Genomic DNA, 7,836 nt, shown 5'->3' on the forward strand with positions numbered 1-7,836 from the left:
CAGCCCACTTCTTTAGGGTAGACCACCCACTCCCAGCAACCTTCCCTCAGCACAGATCCCCCTCCCTGAAAACTATTCACTAGACCCTGGATGCAACAGCAGTACAGAGTGAGAAGAAGTCTTCCCTGCATGTGATGTGACGTGACAATGAGAAGCTCTGAACTGCTGCTAAGAAGCAGCCAGAAGTGACACTGCAGTGCTAATGCCATAGGCACTGCAGCTCCTTGGGAAACAAAAATTGCACATTTGCAACTGAGACCTGGGGCACCCCACAAAATATATGAGGCATGTGCGTCATAATTAGCTTCCCCATCCTACTTTTAGTTTCCCCATAATAGTTGTCTTCCCATTTCCAATAGTACAAGACTAACAGGAACATGATCATTCCAGGACACACATTCTGTAATATATAAAAAATATAGTTTTGCATTCATTCACATTAACAGTAATTTAACACTAATCTGAAAGGCCAGTGATCAGCAAAAATTATAACTTTATTTAATTAGAGGCTTTACAGATCTCAGCTGAGTCTTGCATGGTAGAAGCAATCTGCAATATTTGAATTAAGCCATAATATAAACACCTCAGGCATCAAAGTAACTAATGAGCTTGGATAATGATCATATTTGGAAAATAATTATATATTTTAATCTATCTGACCAATATTAATAAAAAGCCAAAAACATGATCTGCAGGTCAGAGAGGTCCGGCATGATTTTTTTCACCGTCCGGGAAGATATTGTCCATTTAATGGCTTATTAGTGTTTTTTCACAGCTGCAGGAGACTTTAAACAGTGTGCTTTGATTAATAATATGACAAGATCAGTTTAAATAATAGGCAATAAAAATAACATTATAAGCCATTTCTTCATCTAAGCTAATATCCTCATTTGTGTATGGTTATTAGTCAACGTTTCCCAGGAAATAATGTAAATACATGGTGCTAAATTCTGAAAATTGATTTGTGACTGAACTATACATTAGCAGTAAGCTGTGGTCAAATGCATATAATATTTACAACAGCTCAGTTAATTACAGATAATATTTGACTTGTTAGTGTGATTCTTTCCATTTGCAGATATGATTGCTTGCCTTGTCCTTGCACTTTAGGTCAAAATGATATTTTGGCAGAAATCTTTCAGAGTTTGTGACCTTTAAATGTTTTTTGTTATTGGAGATTATTTGTTATATGGAGATTATACAGCCAGTGCTAACCACTGGTATTGTGTTGTAAACATTCAGATACAATGATGGTTTATGAACATTATTACTTTCTAAACATTTGATGTTTGCTTGTGACATAATGTTACCATGATGAAAAGGAACCCATACATTTTTATTGTCCTCTGGCACTCAGACAGATAGAAGAATTCCTTTTAAACTGTACTATTAATTAAGTAGTGAGACTATGAGCCTGTTTTGACGTTTGGTTATGCTGTGGTACTAAGTAAATTCTAAAGAAGGAACCCTTGACTTGAGTTTTGTTCACTTACTATATGCTCTAAAAAAAAAGTCTATGCACAGTAGAAAGCATGTGGTCTACTAGTGGAGTATATTTTTTTTCTTGCTTAAAGGAGAACTATGACATGAGTGATTTCCACTCACCTCATAGTTCTAAGCCGACCTGTGACAATGAGACTGTCACAGGTCGGCTCAGTAGATCGGGAGGTGAGAGAACACATACCGGGTTCCCTCACCTCTCGATCCTGTCACTGCTCTCTGCCGTGACAGGGGGAGGGGCTGGATTCCCCTCTCCCCGCTCCGATCTGCCAGCGCTGACTGGCGGAACGGACGGGGAAGGGGGCGGGTACAGCTGACTCTGCCTCTAGATAGGCAGAGCCAGCTGTCACTCACGCAGCTGGGCAGATCCCGTCATCTAAGTCGGGATCCGCTCCAGGTGCGGCGTCTCAGTATACCGCGAGCTGTAGCTCGCGGTATACTGAGCTTAGGGTAATGGGAGGACGCTAGTTTGTGTCCTCCCGTTACCCCAAGGAGAACTATGGGGAAAAACACTGACCCCATAGTTCTCCTTTAAACATTAGAACATTGTATGATGCCATTCCACTTTCCATGTGAAATATCATATATGCCCAACATTCTAAGGAATATATTAACTGAATGGCACATTTCAACATACAGAGGTAAAAAAAAGGAGATATAAGATTTAAAAATGTCCTTGTTGGTACATTAATATATGTAACAGATTTATATAAATCACAATTGCACTGTGCTTAAACCAAGTTTACACACTGTATCTGTCAGTACATATCCAGTCTATTTCCATTCCTTGGCGGGGGTCCAAAAATTAAGGCTATGGTCATTGACCTTCATTCATACGCTCACTTTTGACTTACAATGACTATATAAAATGACTTATAAAAAGTGTCTAAGGGCAACAACTTCCCTTTTCTTCATTTTATATAAAGCAATTCCAAATCTGAGGCTAATAATACAGTGATCACTCATTATCATAAAGACTGTCATTAATTATATACTTTAAACAGTTTTGGAAGAAAGCCCCTTTATAATACAAGGATTTGATTATTGATTGACCATTAACTGGGATTGTGTGTAATTATTTCTTTCCAGTCCAGGTTCATCCAAAAATATAATGTACATTTTGTATGATTGTGCTGTGAATATATTGTACTAAAAGAAATTGTGCCTGCTGAGATCTGTCAAGTCCCGCATATGCAAATTGGGTCCCTGGTATACCTGATAACCAGAATAATTAGGTTTTGGAGTCATGATATGTCTCTGTGGAGAGGATGGAAGGGAGTTATATAGATTTTTGAATCCCAGGGTAGAAGCACAACCTAATAATATTTAAAGGGTGGCAATGGATGCCAAGTTGTATTTCAATATGACTCCACAATTATGTGCAAAGGAGGAGTGATATCTACACACGGACGCTGAAAGATTCCCTTTATCTCAGAGACTCTTATGTGGATCCCAAGTGGTATTTTTATAAAGCAATGAATCTGACATTCACCGAAACTTCACTGCATATCCATCTTCCTGGTGTATTTTTTTAAAACCACAGTGATCGATTCAGTACAAGTGAATGTGTGGTGAGAGTCACATTCACTGCTTTTCAAATATATTCAAAGTTTTTTTAAGCAGATGTCTTTTTGAAACTGCATTGTGTACGCATAGACTTTAGGCATAAACAGTACAGTGCTCTCTGTAAGTCTGCTGGAGATGCCATAGCATTTGACATTTGTATTTTGTACAATGTTGCATTATATGTGCCCTAAAAAAAAATGTAAACAATGAGGAAGTCCCAAACACAAGAGCAAAACAATATACAATCAGCAATTGTATATTGTTTTGCACGTTATTGTATAAATCAGGTGTATAAAAATACTGTAGAATATGGTGAGGCTTGCTTTTTGTACATGAATATGGTGGCACAGATGTCAATAATGTATTCATTTACATTTCTAAATTTATTTTGATAACATCTCATATTGTTTTAGTTGTTTTTCTCTGCTCCTTTCTTCAAAAGAATATGTGCTCGTCTAAGCAGAAACTAGATAGCGCAAGTTAATTTTACTTTGTTTGCTTAGATGTGTTTTTCTAATGGAATTGTATCTGTGGGGAAAAAAAAACCATTTGAGTAAAAATCATTTCATTTGTTGTAATAACATTTTGAGATAATATTTATTGGAGTGGAGGATTTATCACCTTTATGTTTTTTTTATGCTTTTTAATTTTCAGTTCATTGTCACACCCTTTTGTAAAGAAAGCAGAATAAAAAATATATATTTTTGAAGACAATCACTGAGAATAAAGAAAAAGCCAGTACATAACCTGTTGTTTTGGGCACATAACAAATGCATTCCTTTTGACCATGAAGGAGTACGTGTTTGGAGTAGATAAAAATTTTCACCAAGCTCTATTTGCATCTAAATTGGTTGCATATGAAAATAGGAATGCAATTATTGGACGGCCATATTTTTTTAAGAAACAAAAAACATTCTTGTTGTGAGGTCTTTATGCCTTATAACAATAAAATGCAAAGGTTTAAAAAAATAAATTGGACATACGTGTAGCCACTCCTCCTACGTATGTCTAGCTAGCTAAGCATGTCTGAACCAAAAAGAAACTCTCATCTCTGGATTTTTGCTGCCCTCCATTTTGTTATTGGGCTAGAGTTAACTGATATAGTTGTCTACAATAGGCATTCAGAATCAATTCATGTAGTCTTTGGTTGTCTTATTAAATGTATTTAATTATAGGTTTTATGGGAATCGCATCTTTTCAGTGAAATAAAAAGAAAAATTACATACAAATGCCATGTAAATGTGTGGATCTGTTTTACAAAGGTTCAGATCTTTTATTCATCCATTTTTTTTACTGTATATATAAAATGCATTTGCCATCATGAATCTACAACACATTCATTCCAAATCAGTTTGCCAGCAGCTGGATCACTTCTGCTTTTCTGTATTTCAAAAGTAGCAAGATTTGCCCGATAACATTTGCCATGAGTGACATTTCAATAAAGCAGAACTCTTGAGAAATGTTGTATTAACCCTTGCAGCAGTTTTCACCAATTGTGTTTCCACACTGCCAGAGTCAAGTGCTTTTTGTGGTGTGGTCTAGGGAGGATAACAAAGATATACTCAGCGGATCCTTGGAGCTGGCCGGGTGTCCCCGATATAAACTGTGTATAGAACATGGGAGCCGTTCAGAGGTGTATAACTTTGTTATTTCAGAGGTGAGTATAACTTTGTTATTTTCCACCCTAGACCAAAATGAGCACTTAACCATTGCATTGTGGGGGTAGCCTCACTGCAAGGGTTAATACAAAACATTCCCCAAAGTTCTTCTTTAAAGGAGAACTATGGGGTTAAGTCTTTTCCCCATAGTTCTCCTTAGGTTAATGGGAGGACACAAACTAGCGTCCTCCCGTCACCCTAGGCTCAGTATACCGTGAGCTACAGCTCGCGGTATACTCAGACGGCGCAGCTGAAGCGGATCCCGACAATTGTGCCGGGATCCGCCCAGCTGCGTGACTGACAGCTGGCTCTGCCTATCTAGAGGCAGAGCCAGCTGTACCCGCCCCCTCCCCCGTCCAATCCACCAGTCAGCGCTGGTGGATCGGAGCGGGGAGGGGGGAATCCAACCCCTCCTCTGTCACAGCAGAGAGCCGTGACAGGATCGAGAGGTGAGCGAACGCCGGTATGTGTACGCTCGCCTCCCGATCTACTGAGCCGACCTGTGACAGTATCATTGTCACAGGTCGGCTAGAACTATGAGGTGAGTGAAAAGCACTCACCTCATAGTTCTCCTTTTAAGTTCTATTACCACATTACAGACTGCTGCGCTGAAAAAAAGCACCACATGCACACACTACCAGCACACACTACCGCAACGCAGTGGTGTGAACTGTACCCATCCATGACAAGGCAAATTGTCTTGTGTCCCTTTGTGGCTGCACTGGAAAAAACCGCCAGTGCAGCCCCAATGCATTGGGTGTGAATCCAGCATACATAAAGTATAATGTATAATTAGATTGTACAGTGTGCAACCAGCATTAGACCACATTTTGAAAAAAGATTCTCTGAATACCTAATTTGAATTTACCTTTTTGCGGCTTTAAAATAAATAATCTTTGTACCTATATATCTGGTGAATTGGAGCAATTCCAACCACTCTAATATGGATTTACAATTGTTTAGAAATGTCTCCTTTCATGTTATATATATATATATTGTGTTTGTCAACCTATGTAGCAGAAATATTTATTTTCATCATCTAATAGAATGCACTGCAGTATTTAGCGGCCCAGCCATTAAACAACCTGCCTCCATTGTGTACAGTGGACAGGTATATTGTAAAAGGCAGTTTGACCACTAGGGATGTGAGGTGCTATGTTCCTACAATGCATATTTCCTATAATCACTAATTTGATTGCTTTCACATAGTTTTGCCTACTTCACTTAGACCCTGTTAGCTGTTAAAAGCTTTTGGCAGATAAAGCCAGGCTGGATATATAATTGTGCTGCTTGGTATATTTAGCCTTATGGGCATGTTGTCAGCATACTGTACCGTGCAACATAAGGAAGACTATTACTGTAAATCAGATCTTTAGCTTTACATCCTTTCCTGGGAAAAGTCTGTTAAGTATGTCAGACCAAGATCCCCGGAGCTACCTTCAGAATACATGTTCCTTTGTAAATGTAAACTGCACATTGCGCTGGAGAAGAAAACAAAATTTGGATATGCTACTGTAATTATGTTTTATGTGTCATCTCCATAGAAATGTAAATGCATTTCCTGATGGGAACATTAAGCTAACTATGCCCAATAGGAAAGATGCAAGACTTTTACTACAGAGCTATTCAAATCAACAGTATTGTTGTATAATTGAATGCATGTGGTCTGGTATAGTGCGTTGAGACGCACATTCAATAAGAGTGCTGAACTGGTCCATAAACCTTCTAATACAGTGTTCATGCCTTGGGTTCATTTAATAAAACTGAAGAGTGATAATATGCAGTGACCTATGGCTGCCACCTCTGCCTTTAATGCATATTGTTAGACAGAGCAATTTGTTTTGTTGCAGGCTAGTTGGTAAGTGTGCTGGGAAATTTCTGTGTTTTGTATTGTTGTAAGCCCTTCCATGTGTACCTTGCTACAAAGGCTAGTTATAAATTGTGCGGTTGCCATGTATTTTCAGATTGGTGAAGGTTTGCTTGAGAAAAAAGTTTAATGTGATTTTTCTTGTGCAATATTACATGGTACTATATAGGTAAAGTTCATGTTTATCCCTAAGAATTTACCTATATGTCAAATGATGCAGTCCACATCCTTATCCAGCAGAGGTTGCAGGAACATCATTAAAGGATAGTCTAACAAAGGAGCACTTGAAGAAAAACTCCAGGGATTTAAAAAATGTACCCTTGCAATGGGCTACCCCTGCACTGCAAGGGTTAAGTGCTCATTTAGACTAGAGGAGTTTTTAAAATTCCTGGAGCTTTTTTAAAGGGGTTGAGTTATTAAAGGCAAATAGGTTGTTACCTTTGCAAGGGAACTTACACTTTACAGGGGAAGTTTCCCCTTATTTTAGTGAATGAGGTGAAGCTCTGCTGGCTACCATTAGCTAATCATGTGCAAGCAAAGATTCTTTTTTTTATTTTTACATTTCTTGCACATGATCGGGTATTCTTTGTGAAAAAAAGTCAGCTCATTCACCAAATTAAGGGAAACTTCCCCTGAAAAGTGGCAATTCTCATGCAATGTGAATAGCCCTTTTGCCTTCAGTAAATCAACCCTGGTTTCAGTTTTGCTCGTTTCCATACAGGAGCAAAAATAACAGTTGTACTCACCTGAACTGTGATTCCAGGTGGCTCTGACAACGCTCCCTCCAGCCTTTCTCCCTCTCCAGTCCAGCGATGCTATGTCCCTTAGCATCCTCACATTCTATATACTGTATACAACATGATGACTCACAGGACCTTAGACTGCAGGAGCGGAGGGGGAGTGAGGCTAAAGGGAGCGGCCTGGGAGCAAGCTGAGAATGAGATTCGGGTGAGTATAACTTTTTTATTTGAGCTCCCTAGACAAAACAAGCAGATAACCTTTGCAGTGCAGGGGTAGCCCCACTGCAAGGGTTAACATTTTGATTTGCCCAATGTCCTGCTTTCAAATGATTTAACTTAAGCTGTATATTTTGATAAATACTTTGATTATTACTTTGATTGAATAGTACAATGGTTATATTTAAGGTGTGCTGCCAAAATGTTCTTTTATATACTGTATACATATGTGTGTGTGTATGTGTATATATATATATATGTGTGTGTGTGTGTATATATATATATATAT

The sequence above is a fragment of the Nanorana parkeri genome, unplaced genomic scaffold (assembly GCF_000935625.1).
Source record: "Nanorana parkeri isolate BGI_ZX_2015 unplaced genomic scaffold, ASM93562v1 scaffold2920, whole genome shotgun sequence".
Taxonomy (NCBI): domain Eukaryota; kingdom Metazoa; phylum Chordata; class Amphibia; order Anura; family Dicroglossidae; genus Nanorana; species Nanorana parkeri.